The sequence below is a fragment of the Oncorhynchus tshawytscha genome, linkage group LG10 (assembly GCF_018296145.1).
Source record: "Oncorhynchus tshawytscha isolate Ot180627B linkage group LG10, Otsh_v2.0, whole genome shotgun sequence".
Lineage (NCBI taxonomy): Eukaryota > Metazoa > Chordata > Actinopteri > Salmoniformes > Salmonidae > Oncorhynchus > Oncorhynchus tshawytscha.
Genome location: NC_056438.1, coordinates 40,113,757 through 40,127,103, shown reverse-complemented (window position 1 = coordinate 40,127,103; position 13,347 = coordinate 40,113,757). Strand labels below are relative to the sequence as shown.

Below are 13,347 nucleotides of genomic sequence, written 5' to 3'. Positions count from 1 at the left end.
AGCATCTGCCGATATCGGCCTTCCGCATCTGTGGTGAAAAGTGGAGGTGTTTGAAAGTCCAGGAGACATTACGAAATTCGGTCTTCTCACGAAAACATCTGTACGCCGAACAGTTTGGGCTACAAACTATTATGACCACTCTATCGAAAGATGAGACTCTAACAAACACAAGAGATGTAGATCTACCACATAGATAGGACAGACACTTCAAAACAAATGTCCTTTTGATTTATTTTTGACTATCTTTTTTTCCATGTATGAATCTGTTATTCAATGTGTTTCGAAAGGATAATAGCAGTAAATTTCATCAAATACATGTAAAAATATTTTTGTTATATATTTTTTATATACGTTTTATACCTACAGGGATCCTACAATTATAAATCTAATGGCTAAACTATCCTTGGTATGACCAACTTAAAATATTTCAATATGTTAGCTTAGTAGAAATCCAGCCCCGTGCCCTTAGAGTCTAGGGAGTTATAGGGCAGGGCAATGTCTCCTCTACCTTAGTCCACAGAGAGAAATTGACTATTTGTTTCACAGGACCAGAACCTCAAAGTAACAGATTCATATAGTAGTTTAACATCTTCCAAGAACAGCTATTCATATAGCAGAAATGACATGCCATTCATATGAGAACATCAATTCATAAACTTTAAAGTCCCACAAATCCTCCATTATGAAATGGGCCCCTGCTGACAGGCGAGTAGAAACATACCGGGCCATGACAGACGGAGCAGGGACAGGGGACACTTTTCCTCCTACCAGTGTGGATGCAACCATGACATACCCAGTACTTACAGTAGATATATGTACTGTAGCTGGACTGAGGGTTTGCATTTGGACCATAATTTAGGCACTGGGTTTCCTTTGCTTGATATTAACAGATTTCATGTTTCAAGCAGCACATCAGAATCATTAGTACAACAAACATCATTAACAGTCCTCACATCAAACTAACAAACCAAATCCCATCACAGATACCCTGGTCTACAGACACCCTGGCACAGTGCAACGTGTAGCATGTGGGATACAGCATTTACTACTTATCCAAATGAATCTTGACTTCTTCAGCTTGTTCTGTGGCAGACAGGTGGAGGTCATCAGGGTTGTGGTGTTGTTTTGGTAGGAACAGTGTTGTCTCCATAAGTACATCGAAACAAAACAGTGGTCAGGGCACTGGACATACAAGGGGACCTACACATTATGTAATGATGTACATCAATAATTGCACACCACTGTGCTCAGTAATATACACCATTCTCTGTATTTTGCTAGTCTGTTACCCGCTAGGACTGTCCCCGGTCAGAGGATATGGGGAATGATTCAACCTCAGAGTTACACACAGGGATACTTTATTGACATACACAAGCAGACATGGAAAGTAGAATGGTAGTGGTTCTTTAACAGGAAAAATAGAGACAATGAATATTCACATACCAAATTAACACACAAGGGCAAGAATGCACAGAAACAGAACCTTACCGAATAGAGGAGAAACAAATGGCAAAGAACTGTACAGAACTAAAAGCTAATATTGTACTGAATAACCAGTAGTAATATACAAAACCACAATGTTCCTCCCTCTACTACTACTGACCAACCAGCAGTAATATACACAACTACAATGTCCCTCCCTCTACTTACTTTACGCACCATCCCTCATGTCAAGATATGAGTCTAGTTGTGTTGGGCAGGGAAGAGGTGTAGGAGCTTGATGCTCTCTCGGCAACTGCTTGACGAAGGCTGAGAGGGGGCGACAGGAATTGGGGATCTGCAACCCAAGATGACTGCCTTTGATTGGCTGACCCCACGGTATGATAAGGCACCTGGCAACCTGATCCCTAGCAACCAATCAGTTTTGTTCGGGCCAGAGGTGGGAAGGGCCAGTTACATATTTTGTCTCTAAGAGAGGGCTGTGAGATGGTGTGCTAAAAGTCACCGGCAGGTAATTCTGTAACACAATTAGCGAAACCAAAACTTGTATGGCGGTGATGCCTTGTGTCAGTTCCATTGATGGTTTGAATCATTTAGTTTTAGTTTGATGCTTCTATGATGATCCATGAAAAATGTATTGAGGATAAAAGGTTAAAATGCATTTTTATATGATTTGATTATTTCTATCAAATCAACACAACTTTTTATGCAAATCAAAGGTTGTAAAAGTAGGCCAGCCATTTTTTTAAATAATTAGCACTTGTTTTGATGTTTCTATGACAATGCAAAAGTGATTTGATTGTGAGCAAGAGATTTAACGTCAAATGTCTGTTGAATGTCTGATATAAAACCTACTTTACCTCGGTTCAGCCCTCTCGGTGATGGCTGGTGACGTCATACAAATAATCCGCAGTACTAGAAGGAACCTGTGCAATTGACAACCATAATTTTTTCGGGTTGGCCTGTCATGCAAAAGGAGGCACACGGGACCGCGTTAATACGAAGATTTCCTTATCGATTCCAGGTGTAGACCTATACTTTCTCGATCTTGAAGGTATGTGTTGATCTGGACTGTAATCTACTGTTGTGCTTTCACTTTGAAGGTACTAAAGTGTCTTCAATTCATCTGTGTAGGGTTACTACAAACGCGCAGCATAATTTCAGGCATTAGCAACAGGTATCATGACTAAAAAAATGTGTTAATGTTTTGGTTGTATCATGTTGAAACACTTTTGCCTGTAAACAAATTAAGTTGGGCGCCTGAGTGATAGCCTAGGCATATATACTTCAAATTGTTATAAACTGATAAAGCAAACTCAGATATGAACTCGACGGCTGAAAATGGCATAGCCTAAGAGAAAGCAATTTGTTGATTTAAATTCTCATCTCAAAGAATGATCATGCTTGTGTCAAATAATTAACAAAATGGTTATAGTTGAACACAGAACTGAAGTTCTGCTGGTGTGAGAATAGAGCCAGTCTTTACAAATTGAAAGGAAAAAAGCAAAACTATTCTCATACTTCCTCAATGTGAAGGCAGCTTTTCAAAGTAATTATACCACTTCCTCATTTTGTTTATTCAAAACACGCATTTAATTCGCCAAGTTCTCTCATTTGCTTTGCCGATCTTATGCATTGTTACTTATAGTTTGAGATGTGTTATTTTGTGCAACAATGTAATTTTGTGTAACGATACAATACAATAGATTTTTTTTATTGAAGGTTACAAGTAGACTACAAACAGTTATTCAGCCTTGATAACATTTCCCAGGAGAGAAAGAAGGTAGGCAGCAGGAGAGAAGCGGTCTTATCGGCATTTACTTGAATGATACTACGATATATGCAGAGAGAAGAGGTATTATAGGTATTCACTTGAATGATAGTACAATATATGCAGAAGGGCGTTTAGCAGATTTTAGGAAGCAATAGCCAGTGATGAAACAGAAATGACACTGTCACCTGTGCTTTGACATGCATTTCATCTGTAAGAACAAGGTTGATGATTCTGCATGGAAATTTAAGGACTTGAGATGCGCTATGCAGATATAGCTCCTCCATTTCCTGGTTCTTAAAATTCGAATAATTAGCCTAAATTCGGTTTATGTGACAAGACAAGAAAGTATAGTGTAGAAAGTCATTGTACCATCTAAACAGCGGCGAAATATATTTTCCAGAACCAAAAATATAGTTTTTTTCACCTGTTTGAAACTGGTGTACAAAACTGAAAGTACAAGACGCAAAAACGAAACTTAAGAACGCAAAGAAATACCGCACATAGAACAGATCTACCGCTTCTTAGACTTGCTTTCGATGGGAATGACAGATCTAACACTTATATTTCTCTGTGAATATGGTCGGACAGCCCAAAAAATTACATATTGCAGCTTTAAAGGCTCATCATACTAAGAATGATCTTAGTCTGTTAGTTCTGCTTGCTGGAGTTGTGTATTGCCTTGTACTTCACAGATCATACTATATTTGAGTTAAAAACCTGTGCAGAGAACTTACTGAAAGCTTCAGTGTGGGAGTTGATGTCTGACTCTACTGCAATGCTATCTTTTGGTATAAATCCTTTGTAATGAGATGAACCTCTCAATCTCTTTGCTGTGGTGTCAGTTACTAGTGGGTAGAGTAAACACCTCATGTTCAGCTATTGTCTGTTTATTTGCAAACCCTTGAAATTGTGCATGCTGCAAACAGGTATTGCAGTTATAAGTACTATATTGGTGTATGTAGTATACTAGACTGTAATTCCATTTCAAAGTGGGACCACTTTGTGGTTAGAGTTATTACTCAGCTACATGAGATCCACAGCAAGGTGACTTCCTTCAAATCAACCAAGACTGCCGCTATTGGCTCTTCTCAGTTTGTGCCGTCCTTTCAGGTCTGTCCACATGGGAGATTTAACTTTTATTGATATTGATTTTTCTAAGTAAGAAGTCATGTTTTAGAGTTAACCTTTTGCTAAATTAAGTTCAAGTTTTATTAGTCGTATGTACAGGATACACATGGTATACATTGTCCAACGAAATGCTTACTTGCAGGTTCCTTCTAGACAATGCAACAACAATAATAAATAATAAATTATAAGAATATGAACATAAAGTAAATGGCTCAGTGGAATAGAATAAACATTTTAGCATCAGTATAATACAGGAAAGCCCAATTTATAGTCCAATATTTACACGTGTATCGGGGAAGGATGGGGATGGGGGAGAATTTTTAAAAAATTCAGCAGTTTATTAAGAGTCTGGTAGCAGCAGTTGTGATGTGTGTGTGTACGTCTGTGTGGTTGTGTGCATGAGTGGGTGCATGTGTGCCAAGGTGCAGAGAATCTGAGCAAGTGGTCAGTCCAGTTCAACTTGGAATGATTATGAGTAGTAACATAGTGATGAAGTTCCTAATATTGGAATGATTATGAGTTGTAACATAGTGATGAAGTTCCTAATATTGGAATGATTATGAGTTGTAACATAGTGATGAAGTTCCTAATATTGGAATGATTATGAGTAGTAACATAGTGGTGAAGTTCCTAATATTGGAATGATTATGAGTAGTAACATAGTGATGAAGTTCCTAATATTGGAATGATTATGAGTTGTAACATAGTGATGAAGTTCCTAATATTGGAATGATTATGAGTTGTAACATAGTGATGAAGTTCCTAATATTGGAATGATTATGAGTAGTAACATAGTGATGAAGTTCCTAATATTGTGGGTGCATGTGTGCCAAGGTGCAGAGAATCTGAGCAAGTGGTCAGTCCAGTTCAACTTGGAATGATTATGAGTAGTAACATAGTGATGAAGTTCCTAATATTTTAATGATTATGAGTTGTAACATTGTGATGAAGTTCCTAATAATGGAATCATTATGAGTTGTAACATAGTGATGAAGTTCCTAATATTGGAATGATTATGAGTTGTAACATAGTGATGAAGTTCCTAATATTGGAATGATTATGAGTTGTAACATAGTGATGGAGTTTGTTCATGCTTCTACATCTGCTCTGGCAGAATGTTTACACATCATGGTATTCTAGATGTATCAGCCCAACGGCAGCCCTGTCACTGGGCTAGAGAAATCTAACCACTTTCAAATTCATAGATGTAAAGACTGACATCATTTTAAATAGGGCCGTCTCCATTTAGTTGACTGGTTGATTGTTTGGTCGATAGTATTTTGACAGATTTCTTTAGTCGAGCAGTAGCAAACCAATTAAATAATTGAATGGTGTACAAGACACCAGTCTGATTGGTTCCTGTCTGAGTGGACTAATCCATTGTGGAGGATGGCACGGTCCATCACTAAGACATGTGCTACTGAAATGGTATATTGTTTTATTATGTAAGAACAATGGTGCAATACTAATAAATATTTTATTATTTTATAACAAATGCACTTTCTCCTGCATTGGATAGCGGTCATTGTCTGCGGTTCTGAAACATCAGTGCGCTGTTGAATTGCGCCTTTTCCTAGACCATGTTGCTATGTGCATAATAGCAAAGTTAACCAGCATATTGGTGTTAAGAACAATGCGGTAGAGGGAGAAGCGGAGTTAGGAGACGAGAAAACAGCCCCTGCCTTATTGTCTAAGAAAAGTGAGGAGAGAGGAAACCCCAACTTAATTAGGTCTGTAATCAATAACCTAACTGTTAAATGTGGCTGGCTTTATAAATCATCCATATATATCTACAGAAATAAGACAGATCCTGTTTCTGCTTGTGTTTTTTTAATAGCCTACTGTTTCAGTGAGCACCAAGCTTCACACCAAGCTTCACACAACCACATGCCGGTTTAACAATTTCACAAATGTGTCTGTTTTTAATGTTTGCTAAGCTGTAATAAAGGCTTTACACTTTTTATTCGTTAGAACAGCCTCTCTGGTATTACTTATCATTTATTTAGTGTTGTTTACACTCTTCCAAATTGTCAGAAAAGTAATATTTATAATAATAATAACCCTCCTTTTTCTTGATCTCCGTATCGTTATTATTATGTCGTTATTATTAGTAGGCTTAGTATAGCAGCTTTGTGTAACCACCACCGAGCTGCAGGCCAAAGTGTGCATCCTGTTTAGTCTTAAAACCGTAACTCACTTAGGCCTATATTTTAAAATTGTATAGGTTACTGTATCAGTCAGTCATTAATTTGTTCATGTCATCACACAGCAGACGAGTCATTCATGATTTGAAATGCAATCAAGCATTTTAGTTTTAGTTTTAAAATAAAGCGACCCTTGGAGAATTAGCATAAACAAAACATACACCGTTCCATTTTGGAAATTGCATTCACAAATGAATGTGACTGTTTTTAGTCTTCGCTGTAATAAAGGCTTCACAAAAAAAAACATTACGACAGACTCTCTGGTACGCTTATCATGTATTTAGTATTGTTTACATTGTTCCAAATGGTCAGAAAATTATATTGTAATCTAACAGCACATGTTTGACCCACATATTATGCACGCAGTACTTTCTCCTTACCTTCTTTTTCTTGATCTCCAGTATTTTCCACAACTAGTCAAATTTATTCCACACATCTGACTTCCCCTTTACCTCGCGAGCAACCAGTAAACATGCCCCTGTTTAGAGTTTATTTGCCACGTCCTCTGCATCCATTTTGCTGTCACATGTGTTCGGAGTTTGTTATAACCAATATATTGATGTGACTATGATATGCTATAGTTCAGGCCCTATTGGTAACCTACATGCGATGCATACATGTGTCATGTAAAGACAGCAAGAGTTGAGGAATAGAGAATCAGTTTCGGTATCAGGAATTCTCAGTCAGAAATTGCTGTAATTATGTTGCAGCTTCAGCAACATGGACAGCACGATAAACACTGATGAAGTTCTGTAGTTGTCGCAGCAGCAGGGAGGACAGAGAGACAACGGGTGCTAGTCACACATTCACTCACTGTCATTTTTTAAACACAGCACAGCATGTCTGAGCACAATCGAATTAAGAAATGTCAACCAATCGATTGGTCGAAAGAATAGACAGCTCTCGGTCTACCAATATTTTTGGGGTAAAAAATTACATTATTGCGTTATTCTGAGGCGTTTATAAGTTATATTCTACTCAAAATATTCGGTATCATTAAATTAAATGGCCATTGAATAGCAGGAAATACAGTTGAAGTCGGAAGTTTACATACACTTAGGTTGTAGTCATTAAAACTCATTTTTCAACCACTCCACAAATTTCTTGTTAACAAACTATAATTTTGGCAAGTCGATTAGGATATCTACTTTGTGCATGAAGTTTACATTCACTAAGTTGACTGTGCTTTCAAACAGCTTAGAAAATTGCATAAAAGGATGTCATGGCTTTAGAAACTTCTGAGAGGCTAATTGACATAATTTGAGTCAATTGGAGGTGTACCTGTCAGTGTCTCTTTGCTTGACATCATAGGAAAATCTAAAGAAATCAGCCAAGACCTCAGAAAAACAATTGTAGACCTCCACAAGTCTGTTTCATCCTTGGGAGCAATTTCCAAATGCCTGAAGGCACCACGTTCATCTGTACAAACAATAGTACGCAAGTATAAACACCATGGGACCACGCAGCCGTCATACCGCTCAGGAAGGAGACACCTTCTGTTTCCTAGAGATGAACGTACTTTGGTGCGAAAAGTGCAAATCAATCCCAGAACAACAGCAAAGGACCTTGTGAAGATGCTGGAGGAAACAGGTACAAAAGTATCTATATCCACAGTAAAATGAGTCCTTTATTGACAGCAAGGAAGGAAGATGCCAAAACCACCATAAAAAAGCCAGATTACGGTTTGCAACTGCACATGGGGACAAAGATTGTACTTTTTGGAGAAATGTCATCTGTTCTGATGAAACAAAAATAGAACTGTTGTTCTAACCATAACCATTGTTATGTTTGGAGGAAAAAGGGGGAGGCTTGCAAGCTGAAGAACACCATCCTAACTGTGAAGCACTGGGGTGGCAGCATCATGTTGTGGGGGTGCTTTGCTGCAGGAGGGACTGGTGCACTTCACAAATAGATGGCATCAGGAGGCAGGAAAATTATGTGGATATATTGAAGCAACATCTCAAGACATCAGTCAGGAAGTTAAAGCTTGGTCGCAAATGGGTCTTCCAAATGGACAATGACCCCAAGCATACTTCCAAAGTTTTGGCAAAATGGCTTAATGACAACAAAGTCAAGGTATTGGAGTGGCCGTCACAAAGTCCTGACCTCAATCCTATAGAACATTTGTGGGCAGAACTGAAAAAGAGTGTGCGAGCAAGGAGGCCTACAAACCTGACTCAGTTACACCAGCTCTGTCAGGAGGAATGGGTCAAAATTCACCCAACTTATTGTGGGAAGCTTGTGGAAGGCTACCTGAAACATTTGACACAAGTTAACAATGTAAATGCAATGCTACCAAATACTAATTGAGTGTATGTAAACTTCTGACCCACTGGGAAAGTGATGAATGAAATAAAAGCTGAAATAAATCATACTCTTTACTATTATTCTGAAATTTCACATTCTTAAAATAAGGTGGTGATCCTAACTGACCTAAGACAGGGCATTTTTACTCGGATTAAATGTCAGGAATTATGAAAAACTGTATGTAAACTTCTTACTTCAACTGTAGATTCTGCCTTAACATTTACCTTGCAGCAGAAGAATGTATACGTGTTCAAGGTACTGTATGTAGAGGTAACTGTATCTCTGGAGTGTGAATACTATAATGTTGAGCCTAAGAAGTGTTATGGAAATCAAAATGATAGGAGAGCAAGGTTTAGTCTGCATAGGGCAGGACCAGAAGGTGGCCATTATTGTGTCAGTGCATTCCTATGTGCTGCAGCGTAACTTAAGTGCTGCTTGACATAGCCTTAAGGCAAAGATACTTGTCTGACTAGCTAGCTCTGTAAGTGTTGATTTGTGTTTGGCCTCTTGTCTCTCTCCTGTATGCCAGGGGTCTTTCATGGATGCTAGTGTTTTGGTAATGAATATGCACTGCTTGTACTGGTGTTATGAAGTTTTTAGTCCTTCCTTGAATGTTTTAGGTTTATTTTACATAAAATTGCAGAGAACATGAATGTAGCATGATGATTACATCATGAATACAACAACATGTTATCACAATCATACACTGCATTTCACATCTGTTAAGTAAACATCTGGATTTTCCTAGACCACATTGCTGCTATACTAATGGTCTATTGCTGGTCTGAAAGAGAAATTGGAGTTTGTCTCTGTTGTATGTCACCAACAGATGTAGCGTTTACCTTTGTTAGTTGGCTACAATTTGTTCAATGTGTTGTTAAGCTTGGCATGTCTGTTTGACAGACTGAAGACACTGACACATTGCCAAAAAGAGAATTGAGTGGAGAAGACAAGAGAGACAGCCAAACACAAATACAGAGGAAATGCCAGTCTGATACTTTGTAACTTCCTGGGTGGCTTGTGTCTGATGTAGCACATTTGTCACACTATAAAATTGACACATCCGTCTTTAAACACTCTGCAACACGCTGCAGGACTAAAGCAATGTGAACTGGTCCCCAGAAGCCTTCAACATATTTTGAGTTGTCTTTTTCATCATCTTACCCTCCTTTAGAAATTAGCATGATAAATTGAATTGAGGGTAACACTTAGGCAGGGTTCAATCCAAAATTACGCTGTAGCATGCTTGACATTTTAAAGTTCCAGTATGTAGCTTTGTGGGCGACCTGACCAAATGCAAAAATAAATGTGTGTTTATCGATCTGTCATTCTCATTGACAGCAAGCAGTAGATCCCTTCTGTGTGTGCTATTTCTCAGTGATTTAGATTGTACAATGATTTAGTCAAAAACTGAAATTAGTCGAACATGATAGAATTTTAGCAACCAGGAAATGGCGGAGACATTTCTACATATTGTGGCTTTAAAGGTAATTTTCAATTGAGCCAATATCTGCAGCATTTACCTTGAATGCGATCTCTGCAGAAACCGTAACATTTTCTTTAAAATACACATGGTCTACAAGTATGATCGGATTGAATCCCAGCTTGACTCTAGTAAAGTTACATTCTTCTGAAATGTATCCATTTACAGTGCCAATCTGTGATTGGTACATCCATTTTTGGACTTTTAAATAATTATATTTTATTATTTAATTCAGAATAGAATATAACTTAAAATAGTTAGAATAGTTCAAATGTCTAACCCATCAGAATCCAGTCTACTGCATACCCATGTATCTGTGTATCTTTGTAGTTTACCCCTCTAGTCTACTGCATACCCATGTATCTGTGTATCTTTGTAGTTTACCCCTCTAGTCTACTGCATACCCATGTATCTGTGTATCTTTGTAGTTTACCCCTCTAGTCTACTGCATACCCATGTATCTGTGTATCTTTGTAGTTTACCCCTCTAGTCTACTGCATACCCATGTATCTGTGTATCTTTGTAGTTTACCCCTCTAGTCTACTGCATACCCATGTATCTGTGTATCTTTGTAGTTTACCCCTCTAGTCTACTGCATACCCATGTATCTGTGTATCTTTATAGTTTACCCCTCTAGTCTACTGCATACCCATGTATCTGTGTATCTTTGTAGTTTACCCCTCTAGTCATCTGCATACCCATGTATCTGTGTATCAACATATAAGCATTTTGTACTCCATTGTTTGTGAACAAACACTGTCTAGCCTCAAAACAAGGATAACACTATAATTTGTATCCCATGGATGGTCAGTCCTTGCATCAATAGCTCTGTCTATGAATTTGAGAGTGGTTACATTTCCCAGGCCCCATCCCTCAGCGTTGTACTAAAACAGTGGGAGGGTGCCCTTTAATGTGTTTACCGTAATACTTATTGTAAAATGTGGTATCGGCAGTCAGAATGTCAAAGCAACTATTGCTGTTGTGCATCACTGAGTTTAAACCCCTAGGCAATAACAATGCCTAATATTACACCTTCTCAGAGCTCCTAGATTTAAAATTCTAAACACTGTGCTTGGTCAATAAGATGTAGTTTTCTAAAGAGATTTCTGTTGTTTATAGATGTTAATTAGATATTATCTGTACATAATGTACACACTTCCTAAAGAATTTAGTTACATGCTTGCTTTGCTTCATGTTTGCTCCATAATCTTTTGTGAATGCTTTATGTTGCTGAGGTTCAATATTTGGCAAGCATTCAAATTGGTTATGAAGCTAAAGTAGCTCCTTTGTAGTTGCGTTTTACTATTTTATAAATCCTTTACAAAACCTTTGTAGAAGTGTCCATGGTAAAAAAAAAAAGTTTTGTTTGTGCATGTGTACTAGAGGTCGATTAATTAGGGCCGATTTCAAGTTTTCATAACAATCAGTAATCGGCATTCAGCAGCAGGCTCGTAAGCATTCATTCAAACAGCACTTTCCTGCGTTTGCCAGCAGCTCTTAGCAATGCTTGAAGCACAGCGCTGTTTATGACTTCAAGCCTATCAACTCCCGAGGTTAGGCTGGCAATACTATAGTGCCTATAATAACATCCAATAGTCAAAGGTATATGAAATACAAATGGTGTAGAGAGAAAAATCCTATAATTCCAATAATAACAACAACATAAAACTTCTTAACAACACTGTCATCTCAGATTTTCAAAATATGCTTTTGAACCATAGCTAAACAAGCATTTGTGTAAGAGTATTGATAGCTAGCATAGCATTAAGCCTAGCATTCAGCATGCAACATTTTCACAAAAACAAGAAAAGCATTCAAATAAAATTATTTACCTTTGAAGAACTTCAGATGTTTTCAATGAGGAGACTCTCAGTTAGATAGCAAATGTTCAGTTTTTCCAAAAAGATTATTTGTGTAGGACAAATCGCTCCGTTTTGTTCATCACGTTTGGCTATGAAAAAAACCTGTATCCAGGAGTGTAATTATCGCCGCAAGCTCATTAGCATAACGCAACGTTAACTATTCATGAAAATCGCAAATGAAATGAAATAAATATATTAGCTCTCAAGCTTAGCCTTTTGTTAACAACACTGTCATCTCAGATTTTCAAAATATGCTTTTGAACCATAGCTAAACAAGCATTTGTGTAAGAGTATTGATAGCTAGCATAGCATTAAGCCTAGCATTCAGCATGCAACATTTTCACAAAAACAAGAAAAGCATTCAAATAAAATCATTTACCTTTGAAGAACTTCAGATGTTTTCAATGAGGAGACTCTCAGTTAGATAGCAAATGTTCAGTTTTTCCAAAAATATTATTTGTGTAGGACAAATCGCTCCGTTTTGTTCATCACGTTTAGGTAAGAAAAAACCCCAAAATTAAGTCATTACAACGCAAACTTTTTTCCAAATTAACTCCATAATATCGACAGAAACATGGCAAACGTTGTTTAGAATCAATCCTCAAGGTGTTTTTCACATATCTATCGATGATAAATCATTCGTGGCAGTTGCCTTTCTCCTCTGAAGAAAATGGAACGCGCATGGACCTGGAGATTACTCAATAATTTCGACGGAGGACACCGGGCGGACACCTGGTAAATGTAGTTTCTTATGGTCAATCTTCCAATGATATGCCTACAAATACGTCACAATGCTGCAGACACCTTGGGGAAACGACAGAAAGTGCAGGCTCATTCCTGGCGCATTCACAGCCATATAAGGAGACATTGGAACACAGGGCATTCAAAATCTGGACCATTTCCTGTATGAAATTTCATCTTGGTTTCGCCTGTAGCATTAGTTCTGGGGCACTCACAGATAATATCTTTGCAGTTTTGGAAACGTCAGAGTTTTTTCTTTCCAAAGCTGTCAATTACATGCATAGTCGAGCATCTTTTCGTGACAAAATATCTTGTTTAAAATGGGGACGTTTTTTATCCCAAAATTAAAAGAGCGCCCCCTATCTCGAAGAAGTTAACTGGGAATATTGAAGTCTCATGTTAAAAGGA

General features: G+C 37.8%; 1 protein-coding gene across 1 annotated transcript in view; it reads left to right on the top strand.

Moving 5' to 3' along the window:
• The first annotated feature begins 2,353 nt into the window (after positions 1–2,353).
• fam49ba (family with sequence similarity 49 member Ba) overlaps positions 2,354–13,347 on the top strand; it is a 50,307-nt gene continuing 39,313 nt past the window's right edge. The window contains exon 1 of the mRNA XM_024403517.2: positions 2,354–2,494. The gene's annotated coding sequence lies outside the window, so the exon portion shown is untranslated. The remainder of the gene's footprint in view (positions 2,495–13,347) is intronic.